We start from the raw sequence: 16,870 nt of genomic DNA on the forward strand, positions 1-16,870 counted from the left end.
CGAAACTTTAGTTCTGTATTCCTTCCACCAAGGCAAGGGGGTTGAGCGAGGCTTAACGAGAGGAGAGTAAGGGAAGAGAGTTATTCACTGGCTTCCACTCTATGTGGCAGTAATTCAGCATGAATAGAGACAAATGATTTAGAAGTCTGCATTGAACGTACTTGAAGAATTAGGAGCATCTTAAATGTCAAGTTACAACACATCTAAAGAAAAAAACATCACCAAAGCTTCTTCTGAACACTCTAGCCTCATTTTAGGTTTACTCTGTGACTTAAACCAGAGCACATATTATGACACCTAAATCAAATGCCTCCCCTAGTTTCTAAGCCTAAAGTTTGGTAGATATTATTCCCTTTTCTTTCATATGGCATTAGCAGAATTAAAAGAGAAAGAATGAGGGGGTTAAAAGCACCAGAACAGACCTGCTTACCTCTCAACAGTTTGCTTTCAGGCATTGGGAGTCAGAAAAAGTGCAGGGAGCCAGAACTGCTGTTAGCACTGAAGAGACACAAGTATCAGCTTTGTGGGGTGTGATATGTCCAGCATGCAATAACCCCGTTAACAGTGTCCCATACTTTGTGCTCAGCACTCCTCCTTCTTGCAGAAATACCTGGAGTGGGTGGTGGTCAGGCTGAAAAAGGGCACTGTTTTCACTCCAGTCAAGATGTGCCAGTGGCTGCAGGGCTCTCTCCATCCACAACTGTTGACCCTCCACAGAACAACAGAACATGATAAACAAGAGTTACACAGACTCCAACCCAGCACAGAGTCTTTGCAGCATTGCAGTCCATCCTGTCAACCCAAACTCCTTCAACAGCTCCTTTTTGATAAGAGCTGAGGCCCATAGAAAGCTGCCCCCTTCTGCACTCCTACCCCATCGCAGCCCAGGACATACCTCAGGTGCCTGCTTTGCCTTAAGGAATGCAGCTACTGGAAAAGACATTTCTCATTACAGGTTCATCATCCCAAGCAGGTATTTTCTGATTCCATCTATTATAGATTTTTTTATGCTAGACATGAAGGAGCTTAAATGACATTCATGTCCACCTTTTATAAGGAATGTGGTATTATCCTGGTTTTGTACTAAGGACTCACAGAACTTCTCCTCTGCTTGAGTTTACATAGGAACTGTTAAATACATCAAGAGCACAAAGACCTCCCATTCTCAAAAATAAAGCTGTATTCTTGTCTTTGTTTTCACTGGCATTTTGTGGTAGCAAACACTTTCTTTAATTCAGTTGTCTCCAATCTCAGAAACCTCTTGTTACACCTATAATGTCCCATTCTTCTATTCAAGTAATTTATTGTATTCTTCTCTTTATTTATGATATAGTGTCATATCAAATGATTATTTGGGGTTCAAGGCTCCATCCAGCTGCCTTGGTGTCACAGACCCACATGCTCCTGCTCTGCTTGTCTTCCAGGCTCCCATTTCGGGAGGCTAACATACATAAAAATACAGTTCCCAGTGCTTCAGATTACAAGCAAGCAGATTCTACATAGCTCCCTCTCTCTCCCATAACATGTTGGAAAATACTTACTTCTGTCAAAAAAAACCCCAGCTTGATTGACACTGAAAATTCTTGTTCTGTGAGAGACTGAGCAGGAGCTAAAGTTTGTTTTATTCTTTCTGAAGTTAGACAGGGTTGTTGTTGGTTTTGAAAACTTGTGGCAGCATGTGAGACCCAGCAGCAAAGTTGTGCCGGCTGGGGATGGAATCCTTCGGTCTGTTTTAATCACTACTCTATTTCTTTTCAGCTCCTGCCTCTCCTTTGGCTTTGCTCTCATTTTTACTCCCCTCCTCTAAATGGAAATTTGAAAATATAAGACTCAGGCATCCAACTCATGGCTCACCTCCAGGTGTGCCACAAAATGTCTGCTCATCGTAGGGGCTGCTTTTGCTCCAGAGGGCAAAGCTTTTACCTTTGATCACTCCAGATGTATTTTCTCTTCATAATAAACTGAAAATTACAATCATCCCTTTTGGGTCTCTGACAGCTCATTTGCCCATTATTTCTTCAGTAAGGCATTAAATTAATATAGTGGTAAAAAGCTATACAGTCTAATGCAGTTTTAAACCGAAATTCAGAAACAGTAGAGATGAACTGTCTCTCCACAAGTAAATCAGCTGACAGGTGCTCCAAGATCAAGACAGCAACATCCAGATCCAGCAGGTCTGGAATTTAGCATTTACTTCAGAAGTTCCTTAGCTAGGCTAACAAGGATGGCCCAAAGTTGACTCTGTAGTTCTGTGTAATGTACATACCACTTCTCTGCAAATCCCTCCTGGCTAAACACAGAGAGCAGAATACTCCAATTGCTTCTAGGTAATGCAGAAGACATTCATATGGCCACTTTACAAACTTATTCTGGAAAAAAAAAAAAAAAAAAGACTGATTCAAGAACATAAGAAAAATTGGACTAGGCCATTGGTGCACCTAGACTACCATTCTGTCTCCAGCAATGGAGAAGTGACCTTTAACCCAGACCTTAATTTCCCATCTCTTAACCAGTTTTCAATAAAATAACCTATCCACCAATGTTTTTGCAAGGCAGTGTCTTCAATAACCTTCTGTGTGTTACCTTCAAGAAGTTTTTTTTGCAAATCAAAGTATTGATGTGCACATGTTTATAGATACCTCACTGAGCTGCAGCAGGTTAGGGGCAGGATCTCCCTTTCTAGAAGCTCTTGCCCAGTGCACCACATTTCTCTATGGACTCATTGAACCTTTTCTATATGACAAACTCCACCCTCATTGCGCTGTTTATCCCAGGGTCCCCTCTAAAGCTCATTTTGTATTTCACTTACGCTCCATTTGAGAAATCTCAGACAGAAGCACTCAGGAAATTGCTCATGTGCTTCAGGCATGGTACACTCCACGAACACCACAGCTGAGGTCTGAATGATCTCTGAATTAGCACAACCTGCAGTATCCAGGGCTCAGTCTATTTAGCTGTGCAAAGGGTGACAAAAGCTTGCAGCTGCACCTAGAGGTATGATACAAACCCAAAGCCTTGTACCTTCACTGCCTCCCCAAATCAATCCCATTTGAAGACTTTTTTTTTTTTCATTTTTTGCCATGGCAAGATTCTTCAGAACTAACACACAGAGCCTTTAAAAGATTAAGGTGCTTGGCTCCTAATGATCCCTTTGCTTGCAGAAGGGGCTGGGGGTTGCAGCCTATGGGATCCATGGCAAATAAACAAACCAGTCAATTTAGACAACAGCAGCAAGGACTAATGACTAAGAGCCTCAGTTTGTACTAAGATGCCTTGAGCTGGAGTCCCAGCTCTGCCTCTGGCAGGCTGCAGGACCTTTGAAAGTCTTTCTGTATCCGCTGTACTCTGTAATTATCTTGTCTGTTTAGATTGTGAGCTCTTCGTGTCAGTGATTGACATAATACATTTGTACAGTGCCAGTAAAACAGCAGTCATAGCACAGCCCAGGTTAGGACCCTGAGGTGCTCCTTTAGTAACAGCATCACTCTCCTGTTCTGGCATTGCAGTAAACCATAGCTACATTATAACATCCACCTGCTTTGGGCCATCTGGCATACATTAAATGTCCCTGTGTATTTTACATGTAAATATAACTCTTCAAAGACTCTTCTTATTGTTACCAGTCATTGCTTGTTAAGTGCTGTCAGAGTTTCCTTCACTGTAGGAGAGAGAGGTGGATCCAAGGAGCCTTAAAATCCAAGCAGAGCAACAAACTGTTCGGAGAGGTTGTGCAGGGGATGAGCCAGGAGCTGTCTCCCATTCAGGGTGTTCCCCAGGAGTGGGCTGCACTGCAGCAGGTTGTAGGGAACAGACAAAGGGGCCAGTGTTTGAACAGGCATGGTTTTGAGCACGGAGGCAAGTTGCAGGTTCAGGAAGCACAACATAGGACACTCTGCTGAACAAGGAAGGAGATATCAAGACAGAAGGATATAGAGACAAAAGGAACAAGAGGAGAGACAGAACAAAACCATGGCTGTTCTCTAGGGAGGGACAAAACAGATCAAAGCTCCTAAGGCTAAAAAAATTAAAATTTATATAAAAGGGATTAAGCGGATAAAAAATTTCAAAATAGGGGAGGAGGGGAGGCTTTGGTTGTCACATACCTTCTAGTGTCAGAAATTGTAAGAAGATCCCCACTTTTTTTGCTATTGTGTAGAGACATCTGCCTTCCTGTGACAACGGTCCCGAATTTCAGAGCTAGAGCACGACAGAACTCAGATTCTGTAACAGATCTGTCCTGCTAAGCAGGGATTATCTTTGCATAAGATTTGTATGGAGTGCCTCACACAAGAGAAGCTGAATAGTGCTTCTAGGCCCAACTAAAATACATGATACAAAAAAAATCATCCTCATCACCATCACTACTGCAAGCTGAAGCAGCATGGCACTCCAATGAAGAATACTGCAGTCCAACTGTCTGAGAAAGAGAAATACTTTGAACTAATTTATCCACTGGTTCTTCTATCTTTTAAGGATTCAAATGTCAAGATCACCCCTTACCTGCCAATCCTATTCCAATTCCCTTTGTCTGAAGAAAATGAACTCAGAGAGGATCATAACAAAATGAGGTGATTAAGTCTCCTAGAACAAATGCAGTGCCTTCTCAGTGCTGAGGGGTAAAACTTTCTTACTTCCAAAGTCTTTTGAGAGTCCTGAAATTCTTTTCTTCTGCATTGCATTTTGAAGTTGCTCCCCATGAATATCGTTGTCAGACAATACTAACTCTCCACCTACTGACTGTCAGTAGTTTTCACAGAGTTGACATTTAAAAGACTCAGAGCTTGAAAGCTAATCTCTATTCTCAAAAATTATATTTCCCAGCAAATATTTGGATGTATACCAGACAAATAAAGTGAATGCAGGTGTTCCTTGTAACAGTTCAACGACAAAGATAAAGACTGTATAAGAATGGGATTTAATTTGACTAAAAAGATACTTGTGACAAAATAGAGTTTCAGACCCCAGTTCTGTGTAACTCCAATTCTTGAGAAAAACAACAATAAAACTCTGAATTAAAAATTTCCTTCTGTAAATGTAATACTAAGGTTGACACTGTTGTCTGCTGGAACAGTTTCTATGAATAGTGGATCAATCCTTCAGCATATTAGCATGGCTCACAGTGAAGAAAATACCTACAATGCCATGGGAGGTGTGATGGTTGCATTCAGACAACCACACTGTTCTCAACACAGCCTGGCTATGGCTCAGTGCTTTTGTGACAGGACAGACTTGACTTTGCTCAGCAGCCCAGATGAGTTTTACAGTCTGGGCTGAATTTCATTCTGTGACAGCTTCCCCGGCACTTGCACCAGAGACAGCTAAAGTGAACTTGAGGGTCTGTTGGGATCCCATCACTGCAGTAGGAACACATCTGAAGTCCTCGAAAATGTTTTGGGAATGCTTTTGTCATCTCTCTTCTTGTGTAGTGTTATCATTTTTTAGAACGATCCAACCCAATTGCACTTCAAATTAAGTGCAAGTTTTGAATGGCAGCAGGACACCTCAACCATTTCTTTTAGACCTTAAGGTGAAAGATCTCAGATGTCACACAGCAGCTTACAACACCACACAGTATTTCAGCTGCTCCTATTGCTGTGGCATGGGCATAATCAGTCAGATTATTACAAAAACATTTCTTCAGCTGTAACATTTCTTCACTGGTGCTTTAACAGTGAGGTTCTACCTGTGTGTAATGGCATGCAGTTCTCCAAAGTGCACTGCAGTTGCACGCCATCCCCAGGGAAGCTTTCCTGTTCTTGAACTTCACAAGGCATTTCTCTACTGGATGTGGAACCTACAGGTTGGTGATGAAACTATAAAAGAAATTAACAAATCCAAGTTTAGAGAAATTATTAAACACTTGAGTCTTAAAATTATGCCAGATCTTGAATTTATATGCCTGTACTCTGTAAATCGGCATGTATTATAGCCAGCTCACACTACTCACAATCAGATAATCTCTGTTCACTTTTGTCCCACCTAAACTTAGAAAAAATATATTTGGCTGTTGACTTTGGACTTTCCCTGACACTCTTCCACACCTAATCCTCTTCAGCCAAAATAATCTGAATCTGACAGAGAGATTTGGATGAAAGAAAAGGTCCTCTTTTACTCAGATTTCATTTTTTGTCTCTGCACATTATTTTGTTAAAGTAGAATAGAGAGGAAGAAAAATTCAAGAAATACAAGAGATGATTCTTTGAACACATAGATAGCTTTCCAGAGAAAATGTAGGTGTTCTCTCTTCTAATATTGTTATCTTCTCACAAGATGTCCCTCATGTAAGAATGAAAACAGATATAGCATCAATGCTCCCATGCATTATAACCCTTTTTTTTTCTTTTGTAAGCTATCATCCCAAGGCTGCAAAGTTTCCAGGGAGTTTTGGGCAGCTCTGAATGACACATGTTCTTAAACAGAAAAAGTCACTCTGGTTTATGCATGTCTCTTCCCCATATTCAAAGTGCTAGTAAATATTGTTTTCTTATGATTGTTCTCAACTCACAGAAGAAAAACCTGATAAGAATTTAAGTGCTTTGACTGAAGCTATGGAGTTTTACCTCCTATTTCCCTGGATTTCTGTGGCTATCTATTCCTTAGTTATCACACATGAAACATCCAGTCATCTCTATCCTCTGACAAATATTTCTGATTTTAGTGGGCAAGGCTCATTTTGGTGTCATATAGGTCAACACAAACAAAAGGAGCCTGACTATGCCTGGAGACTCACCTGTATACATTACTTACTCAGATGACACACCCCATCACAACAGGCACCCGTTGCAGGGCTTTTGTGCCCTATTCATTAATCAAAACTATTTGGAGTCTCAGTCTAGTTTCCAGCAGACAGATGATAATATTAAGACACTGATACATTTTAGACTCAAAGCCCGCAGAGCTGTCTCAGCAAAGGAAAAGACTGACTGGCAGAGAGCCCAGACTCCCATCCCAGCCCCCGTGGGTGCTCCCTTTTCCAGGGCAACACGCCCGGTGCACTTGCTCTGTGAGTAAATCAAGCAAAGCACACGCAGTTCATCAAACCAACATTTTTCAGCTTCAAGAATAGTGAAAAAGAAACTTAAATTCAATGCTAGCAGCAGGAAGATACAGTAGTAACACCCTCTCCTACAGCTAATTTTCCAGTAACATCACTGGATGTTCTGCTCATGAAAAATATCTGGTTTGGATCCAGAAAATGCCTTCCTCTTCATCCCAAAACTACTTAGCCTCCCCTAGTGACTATCACTCCATTACAGTCTCTAGATCTTAGGTACAAACCGAGTTAAATAACTGACACTTTCCTTTGTTTGATTCAGCACACACCTTTTGTCAGCGCTGAGATGCTAGAGACCACAAAGAAACCACTATAAATTTCCAAAATGCACAGTGCTGGTTTATATTTTCCTCTCTGATGCTTTTCCCAGTATTAACTCTGCATTTTCTAAAAATTACACATTGTCAAATTACGCACAGTGGGTGGTACACTTATTATTGTTAGGTAAAGCCACTGACAGAACATTCATTTCTTATTGAACAACAAGGATTTTTTACCGAATTCCCGTCTTGGTTGAACACTTTTTAAAAAATCCACTTTTTCTTAATCTCTTAAACTTGGGCTAAGCAGAGTTTTGAGGTTTGCAGAGCTGTTCTCCAGCTGAGTGTTTCCTTTTAGATATGCACACCTCCTTGTTGGACATTCATTATCAAACCTTGTGTTTGCCTTTTATCTACAAGTCCTCTTCAGTGTTCAGCATAAACTACATGGACACCTTGCAGATTGACATTTCTTCATTCATGCTTTACCTTAAACAGCATGCGAAGACATCAAAGAAGAGGAGCCGACTTTGATGTTACAAAATGAAAAACGCCTCATGATTTGCCAAGACCAGGGGAACTTGTAGTTTGCTCTTTTTTTCCCTTAAAGAAATACTGCTGTTTTCCCCATGAATATGTGAAAATCTTCGCTGCTTTCACCGAACTTGTATAAATATTTTGTTCCTGGTAAAACAGCAAGCCACATCTCATTGCAGTCTGTTAAATACAGGCCCCGGTGTCTAAACTACAGAGTCCTGAAGGAACACACACACTTTAAATAAAGAGCTCATTTGCTTCGCACCTGTGACTTTGCACGCAAGGAGTGTCACGACCCGCAGAGTCACCTCACTAATGCTGATAGTGCTGAGTTTTTCATTCACAGGTCACTGAGAGGGATTTACAAAAGCATAGTCATATCCTGTAGATAAAGGAATTGTGCAGTAAGAGATGTTATTTGGTTTGGCCATGGTAGCAAACAGCCAGCGATAAAACAGAGCTGTCCCGATTCTTTGCGGGTGCTTGGCTCGGCAGCTCACTCTGGTCATGAAACCAAAGTTGATTTCCTCAGCACCACAACAGTCACAAAAGTGCCAATAACCCTGGGAGGAGGCCAGGCATACCTTATCAGAAGGTGCTGCACACCACAGTAGGAAAGACCAGACTTGGTTCATAATTCATGTTCCTGTTGTTTTGAATATTAAGAAAGGAGGTTTTCTTTGCGTGTTTTCTTTCATTGTTTGAAGTGAAGAGCTGCCCTGTCCTTATAAGGACAGAAGGAATGTGCATAATTAATCCAAGGCTAGAGAACAGAGACATTAAAAATGAACATTTGTTATTGATTTCCCAGACTGCAGTGAAACTGAGAAGAATATCATGAGAGGAAAAGATATGTAATTAAATGTGATTTGTTCGAATGCTGCCGAGCTAGGTCATTGCATATGTATCATTCAACTGCATTGCTTCAATGTAACGCACACAGTTCCTCTCCCTGGTACAAAATCCTTTGATTAACCAGGCTCCCTTCATTGGTGGAAGGGGCCAGCCCTTTTGTTGTTTTGCTGCTGGCAGTGTTGCTTGTGCTATTTCTTTAAGACTCTTCATCAGATGTGGTTTGTCGGGAACATGCCTAGACTGTAAGTCAGAACAGAGCTCATTTGCTTTGATGTGCATTTGTAATGTGCCTGCTCCAAAAGGAGGGGAATGAAAACTTTGGTCACACTGTTAATCTGCAGGAACTACATTTTAAGCAACTGGATGCGAGTAGGCTCTGCACGTACTGTAGTGTTGGCTACTCCTTTCAAACAGAGTTTTATCAGTAATTGGTGCCAACACAAGAACATATGTCAAACACTTAACCACAGCCAATTCAACAAGAATGTATTTAGTACAGGCTTTCTGCTATATTTTCAGTTTTGGACCTGAATTTTTCCAAAACAACACATATAGCTTCTTTAACCTCTTTTCCTACTTTACTATGTACAGATATGATGAGTTTCATGATTTGGCTCCAGTGTTACAGATTTTGTACTCAAGGCTTTTACCCTTGGTGTTTTGCACACCAAGAAAATCTGAAAGTGAAAGGGTTACACTTCCTTGAAGGTCCACTTGAATGACTGTGAGAAGAGAGCCAAAATGGTAATCAGATCCCTATGAGATCATACTGAAAGCAGCCATGCCTATTTTACAGGGTCTTCTGATGTTGCAGGGGTCTGTAAAACATTTAATCACTGGAGTTTCAATAAGTTGAGATTTGTTGTGAGTACTGTAGAGAGCACTCTTCTTAGATAAAATGCTGCCTCGTAATGCTCTTACAGCTACATGAGCCAGAATGCAATCTAATATCCATGGTGATTTAGCCTTGCACCGTCATCCCAGTGAAGGAGATGCAGGATTTTCACAGCTACATAGCAGTGGATTAATATAACTATTCATTACAATTCATGGGAGGCCTGATCCAGCTTCTGTCACAGTAGAAGGAAAGATGCCATTTGATTTTGCTGTGAGTTTGGATGGGGTTTTGTGTGTCTAATCCTGTAACTGCCCTCCACTGCCACAGAAGCTTCTCCAGGGCTCTCTATTACTGTTACTCTGCTGCCCAGAGGCACCTATACAGCTGCCTGCCTGTTCTTATTACTCAGTGGAGCCCAGGTGATGCTAATTCTGTCAGGCAACTAAGCTCTGGTACAGAGAGGCTTAATAGCTAAACCTTGTCTACCTTGTTTTATTTTATTCAAGCCTGTGAGGTTCTGACTTACCTGTAATTTAAGTTTGGCATAAACCATCTTGATGTCTGTCTCTGAAAGAAGTATTTGAAGATGGCTCTGCAAAAAACTCCCAGATGTGACTGCATGTGGGTGAAACCTAAGCAGCTTTGCTCACAAGGTACCATTTCCTCTGGCTCAAAGTGTACAGGGAGCCAAGAGACAATCTTGCTAGCCTATCTTCACTAAACAGCAAGCAACTGTTATCTAGTTAAGCTTGCACCAAATAAACCTTTTATTAAGCCTATATTTTGAGAAAGCCCTTCTCCACCAATGGTATGGTTTGAAACTTACTTTGAAAGATGCTAAAAATGGACCAAGATTAAAATTAAAGAGCAAATCATTAAAACAGAGCAATAAAAAAATCTCTTCTCTTTTCTTGGAAAGATCCAAACTTGTAGATTGTCAGTGGAACACTGAATAAAACTGAAGTTTATGCCTCTCAAGTGGTTAAAACAAAACAAACACCTGAGCCCATTTTATGGTACCATTTTCTGTCTTTGCAACCACTACTGAGCAGCAGAATGAGCAAGTTGGTAGGTACCAAGGCTAAAAGATGGTTCAGTATACAGTTATAATATGTTCTTTCTGCCTGTACAATCAAAATACACATTAGATGAAAAAAAATTTAAAAATTACCTGGGCTGCTAGAGCCAACCAAATAAAAAGGTTTCCTCTTATCAAAGAGCACTGAGTTTTCAGAGATGATTTCTGAAATATGCCAGGTTTGAAAATGGAAGCCTCAGAGCATCAGTCCTTTCCCCTTGGCTGACAGGCACTTGCAGAAGAACAGAAAAGGCTTTCCAGCAGATATTTTGAGTGTCAGGGGAAAAAAGGTACTCATGAATTAATGTGGATTTTGAGGGGAATGATATTGCCTAAAAATACCATTGTTAGTACAGGCTTTTTTGACAGACTTGGCAGATTTTTTGCAGTACCTTCTGACTGTATAAAATTGTGTGTGTGACTTAACCTTTTTATTTCTACCTTTTGGAGTTCAGTCTCTGTTCCTGTTGCCCTCTGCATTCAACTCCTCTGAGCGCTCAGTGCTCCTGACACTCATTGTTATTCTGCTCTCTGCTTTCAACAATATTCCAGTGAGATTCCCTCCTTGTCAAAGCACTGACTCAGTCTACCTTAGAGAACTGTCTGTTGATCTCTAAGACACATGTGAATCTTGCTGGTTTCACTATTGTTATTAGCTGGCCAAGAGTGCCAGGATTAAAATATTTAACAGAGAAAAAGTGTTCTCAATGTTACTTGTATCACTTACAGTAATAGAAATCTCGCAATAATTTAGTGCTTTGCTGTGCTTGAAGGTTGAACATTGAGCAATGCTTATCAGTATCACATTCACTTTCTCCCCCCAGCTTTGCTGCTAGTGCTCAAGTCCCACTCTATAGCCCCCTTTTCAGGGTGCCTATCAGATGTTATTGAAAAGAAGTGTTTGGAGGGATAAGGATTAGCCAGGTGAAATCCTGTGTGATCCCTTTGTTTCCCAGGCCAAACACTGAAAAGAACACCAACTATAAGCCATATTTATCCCCCTTTTTATTTGAGCCCAAAATAAGGTCTGGTCAAATCACCATAAATATTCTCATTAAGCATTAGCCTATTCTTAAGGAAATAGTTCTCAGTATCAACTCAGCTGCAAGAAGCCCTTATTAGTTTTGTAAAAGCTGTGTAGCAGCAGACTAGAAATGGGAAGGTAAAGGAAGCAGATTAAATTCTCAAGCAGTGCTGTGCCAGTTTAAGATGCCAACCTCCAGTCACAAGCTATGCCCTTGTCTGTAGCAGCAGCAGTCACTTCTCTACCAGTTTTGACGCATTCAGGTGACGGAAGTTCCCCAGCCTGAACAAGCCTTATTTCTAGGTATGGTTTCATCCAGCCCCAGGATCTTCTAAGCTGCAGCCAGCAGGGACTGAGGCACTCCAAGGCTGGGCTGCAGCTTCTGCTGCTCCTGCACTCCTTGCAGCCTCCTTGCAGTCCTGCCAAGACCCTCTGACACCCCACTATGTTTCTTGAACACATCCAGTAGCTCCCCAAGGGAAGGAGCTTCTCTCCCTGAAAGACATCCCATGGTAAAAGACTAAAACATAACCACAAACAAAAGTAGAGGACTAAAGACTGTGCATTTAATAAGGGCAAAAAGAGTCACCAGAGTTATAACAACGAGACCATTCCCCAGCACAAGGGACTGGGATGTTGAACAGGACAGGAACACCTGTTTGCTGCACACCTCAAGGCAGTCTCTGACTGCCAAGAAGCCTTGGGAAGTAACTTCTTGATGTTCAGAAGTTTATCCCATCCCTTAAACACATGCAGCACTGGCTGCTGTCAGAACTGTACTGCTAAGCTAGAGAACGTGCTAGCATTATCTATTTTGGTAATATTTGGTAATGCAGATTTGGGGCCTTTATGAGGCATAGTCATCTCTGGAAATTTCATAAATAAACCTGCTCATCACTTGCCTAATTAACTGATCTAATGTAGCTGCAAACCCTGGCTAAGGAAACTGGTCCACTTCTTCCACAGTGGTAGATAACAAGCATTACACAGCAGTCATCCAAATACTTCTGTCAAATATTTCCAATATCTCTGAAACCTTTCAGAAAACAGTGGATATATTGTATTTTTTGCTTGGCACTACAACTGCAGTACATAGTACCAATGTGACATCAGACTCTCATTTATCCTTCCCCAGATGGACTCTTGCAATTAAGGGAGAAAACCAGTTCACATATCTTTAAAGATCTAAGAAGTGCCATCACACTTTCAACTATTATACCTCTCAACCTAAAAATATTATCTACACAGTATTCTGCTTACCTGAGAAGCTCAGAAGGAGGAATTAGATGCTTGAACTCCTTCAGCAGTAAGAGAACGAGGAATAGAAAAAAAATCAATCTACTGCAAGTGACCACTATAGGATATTAGAGCTGACATTCTTACTGTTAATTGAAGTAGTATACTATATCAAACAAAATGATTAAGGACTTAACTGGGTCTAACCGTCTATTGGCAGAACTATGAAACACAATCATGATAAAATATATGAGCAATTTAAACTCCTACTGTAAAGAATAGCAGTGGTTTTATACAACTCATCAACAGCACAGCAGCCTTGACGATATGTTCTGTATGTTCCAGTGAGCACTGACAGGTTACAGGACATCAGGTCCTCTGTGCATGGAGATGTAGCCTTGTTGATCCATAATTTCCTCAAGGAGTCAGTTTCCTGTGGATTGCAGTTACACAAGTTAGGGTAGAGCACGTAGATCTCAAGAATGAAAAATGGGACTGTGAAAGGATTAAACCAAGCACAACTTGGAAAGAAAGGTTACGATAAAGAAAGTGTGATTGTATCTCACAATAATTTCAGTACTGTTGATGATGAATGAAGACATCAATGACACTGCCTTCTGAAAACTCCAGGTTTGAGCTGAGAGAATAAGTTTGGAATGAAAATACAATTAAATTTAAGTTCCAGAATTCACTGGATGCTGGACTGGAATAAAACAAAATTTATAATCTTACCTATGCATCTAATTGAAGCAATTTAGCAATGCAAATTTAGAGCTGACTATTACATTTAGAAGAAGGAAAGAAAGAGCATCTCTTCACATTGAGCATTTTCATCTTTTGGTCTGAGCATCATTACAAGCAAAAAATTCAAACTTGCCCCAGCCCCTCAAGCTTTACAACTTATAAACTGCAAAAACCACAGCTGAGCCAAGCCTTTCCCTCTTGGAACTTGCTAGAGTGGCTCATGGGATTACTGCCCCAAAGTGTCCCTTCTGCCTCCTATTGGAGCATAAGAGACTTTGAAACATCACAAATTCATTTTCCACATGGAAGATGATTTTCAGATTAATTTTTCTTCGTATTTATCCTTAAGGTAGTTTTCTACTCAGAACTCTGAGAAAAAAAAAAAAAAGGGTTAGTGGGGGTGTGTTCTGGTTCATATGCAGTCTACATCAAAAGTTACCAGGGCTACAAACCAGTTAGGAAGCAAGCTGACAGACCTAACCAAAAGACTGTTGGGCCCCCTGAAGGAAAAAAAGAAATGACTGAAAGACATCAGAGGAGGAAAAATAAAAAATTAAAGTCCATGCTGTTGTGCTAAGCTGGTCAGAGCATGCCCACTTCATCCTATTTAGGGTGAAAGTGTCCAATATTATATCTGACTGGAAAAAAAAAAAAAAGCAAGAAACTAAATTCAAAAGTTCTGAACATTTTTCATGCTCTTCCCCTGACAGCCAGTGCTGCTGACTGGCCCCCCTTGCAGACCTGGGGAGCCACAGTCACTCCCTGGTTGTGCAACGGCCACCACGAGGGCGGCATCGACCGAGCTCGGGATGTGAGGGATCCCTTGGCAGCCACAGCCAGTGACAAATCAAGCAGTTATTTTCATCAAAGTGATAGAAACAGAGTTGATCAAAACAAGCAGAAGGCACTGTTCTGTTTGGTCTGTACACTTTGTACACTGCCACTTGGGAACTTAATTAGTCCACATGCTTCGTGTTTCTATCTTTAGTCTGATGGCATACAGCTGTTCTTTTCAACATCGCTGCCTACTGCCCTTTCCCCGCTGTTGGGGTACGGTTGTAAATAGAAAAGGCAGGATTGCCTCAAGTTTAACCCTCTGCCAGCCCTTGCTGATTGCCTAAAACAGATTATTTCAGCCTAAATCATGAGGTAAATTGTTTCATTACCTCATGGGAGTTCTGCCATGTGGTGGGGGATGGGAAGGAATCCTGCAGCCATACAGTGCTCATCCCATCCTAGGGCCACCCTCCAGAGCCAAAATGCTGAAAAAAAAATCAACCCTTTTAAGGGCAATCATACCTGTTGGAGTGAAGAGGAAGCATTTTTGAGTCATTGCCAGCATGAGGTGAGGGGGCAGAGCTGGTGCTGCTTCCCACCTCAGCTGAGGTGAGTTTGGGGCAGAAGAACAAGCCCTGACATGAAGTATGAGGGAATACTGCTTATTTCAGGGTATCAAGGCCTGGTACTTTCCCCAGAAGATCTCCTGCCCCAGACAGTGGTCAAGATTGTGCAAGGATTTAGGAATAAAAGAAAACACAGCCAAGAACTGAGGTTGTGATGGTCTTTTCATATGGAAACATAGGAAAAGAAACATCTACTGAAGATGCCCAGCTGGCCAATGGAGCCAATATTGAGGAAAGACTCAGCAATGAGGCGTGAGCTCCCACTCCTGGTTGCCTCTGTGTTCAGCATCAGGATAAGCTTCAACACCCCCTATTTATGGCATAGGAAGGAGGATAAAGCTTTATAGTCCAAGTCTGCCAAGAGGGGAAGGGAATGTCCCTATGCACTACATGCAATAAATGAGGGTCTTCAAAGTCCTGTCTCTTATGTCATTTCTTTCACAGAGTGTCACAGCCTTTGCCTTTCAGCTGGGACATTCATATCTCCCAGCTGGAATGCAGTCGGCATCCCCAAGCCTGGCTGTAACCTCCCAGTTCAGAGGGCAACTAATTTTTCTGAGCAGTTAAGAAGTTACACATTCATCTATTCCTGAGTTTAACCATATCAGTATTCTGCACCTCCTGCCTCCCCCTCTCCCATTAATTTTTGTCTCTTGTAATCATTTTTTTCTCATATCCTAGAAATTCCTGCTTCAGTACCTTGACAGTGATGTTAACATCAGGTGTTGCATATCATGCCACACTCATGCATTTTACATTCCTATGACATGGCAGACTTTGATACAATTACAGCTTGGCTACATATCTTAATTTATGTTACAATATTGCTGTACTGATATCGGAGACAAATGTTTAATTCACAGAACCTCAGTTTCAAACTACAGTCCCTGAATGCAAACAGCAGACTTCAATATTTTTTCATCAATTTCTTAGTTCATAAAAATCAATTTTTGTAGAGTTTTTACACTGTACATAAAAGACTGTGGCATCAATTAGCCTTAATTCTTTTTTTTTTTTTTCTTTTTTGGAAACCTCTTTGTAGGAAAATCTCATATTTCAGCAATTTGCATTATCCACACAATCTGCTTTGAAGTTCTAAGTTATGGTAAGAAAAGGATCCACTTATCTGCACATAAAAAATGTTCAAAGCTTATAAATTCCCTGAAACAGATGTACATTATCATTGGATTTGCCTTTCTCTCTTTGCTGTTGCATGGCTAATAGAGTTTCATGTGCCCCCTCACATCCTCCCCATTTAGCATCTTTTCTCTACAGAAGCATGCACCCTACTGTGCCAATCCACACTTCAAAGATTTCTGTCTATCTATTAGAAACAAAGCACAAAGTGAGAACATATGGCCCCTTTTAAATTTCCCACATTTAAGTCAATATCGTTTCTTTTCTCCTTTGGCAAAGAAACATAATAAGGTTTATCTTCTCCCTTCCTAAATCTGCTGGCTCTCTCAAACTGCTTGTGCCAATTCAGCAGTTACTTTGCAGTATCAGACTTGGCAGCACACATGAAAACAAAATCTCTAATTTTTAAAATTGCTTTTATTTCTTCAGATCAAGAAGATGCATTTAAATGATGAAAAAGGACAAAATGTAACTGCACACTTTCAGATAAGTGGATTTTAAACCCATGAAAGGGCACAACAGAAAGTCAACAGCGAAAAAATTGTCTTGTTCAAGTTATTGTCACGGTGACATCTTTCCAAATTGACTAAAGGGATGGAAAAGCATTCTGGAATCCAAGGCCTTACCAAGTACAAGCATCTGCTTGACACATCACAGATATTCCACAGAAACCCAGTATACTGGGGTTGAAGGGGAATGACAGG

Source organism: Empidonax traillii, unplaced genomic scaffold (assembly GCF_003031625.1).
Source record: "Empidonax traillii isolate 1590-97213 ecotype Southwest subspecies unplaced genomic scaffold, ASM303162v1 scaffold59:size1551110, whole genome shotgun sequence".
Lineage (NCBI taxonomy): Eukaryota > Metazoa > Chordata > Aves > Passeriformes > Tyrannidae > Empidonax > Empidonax traillii.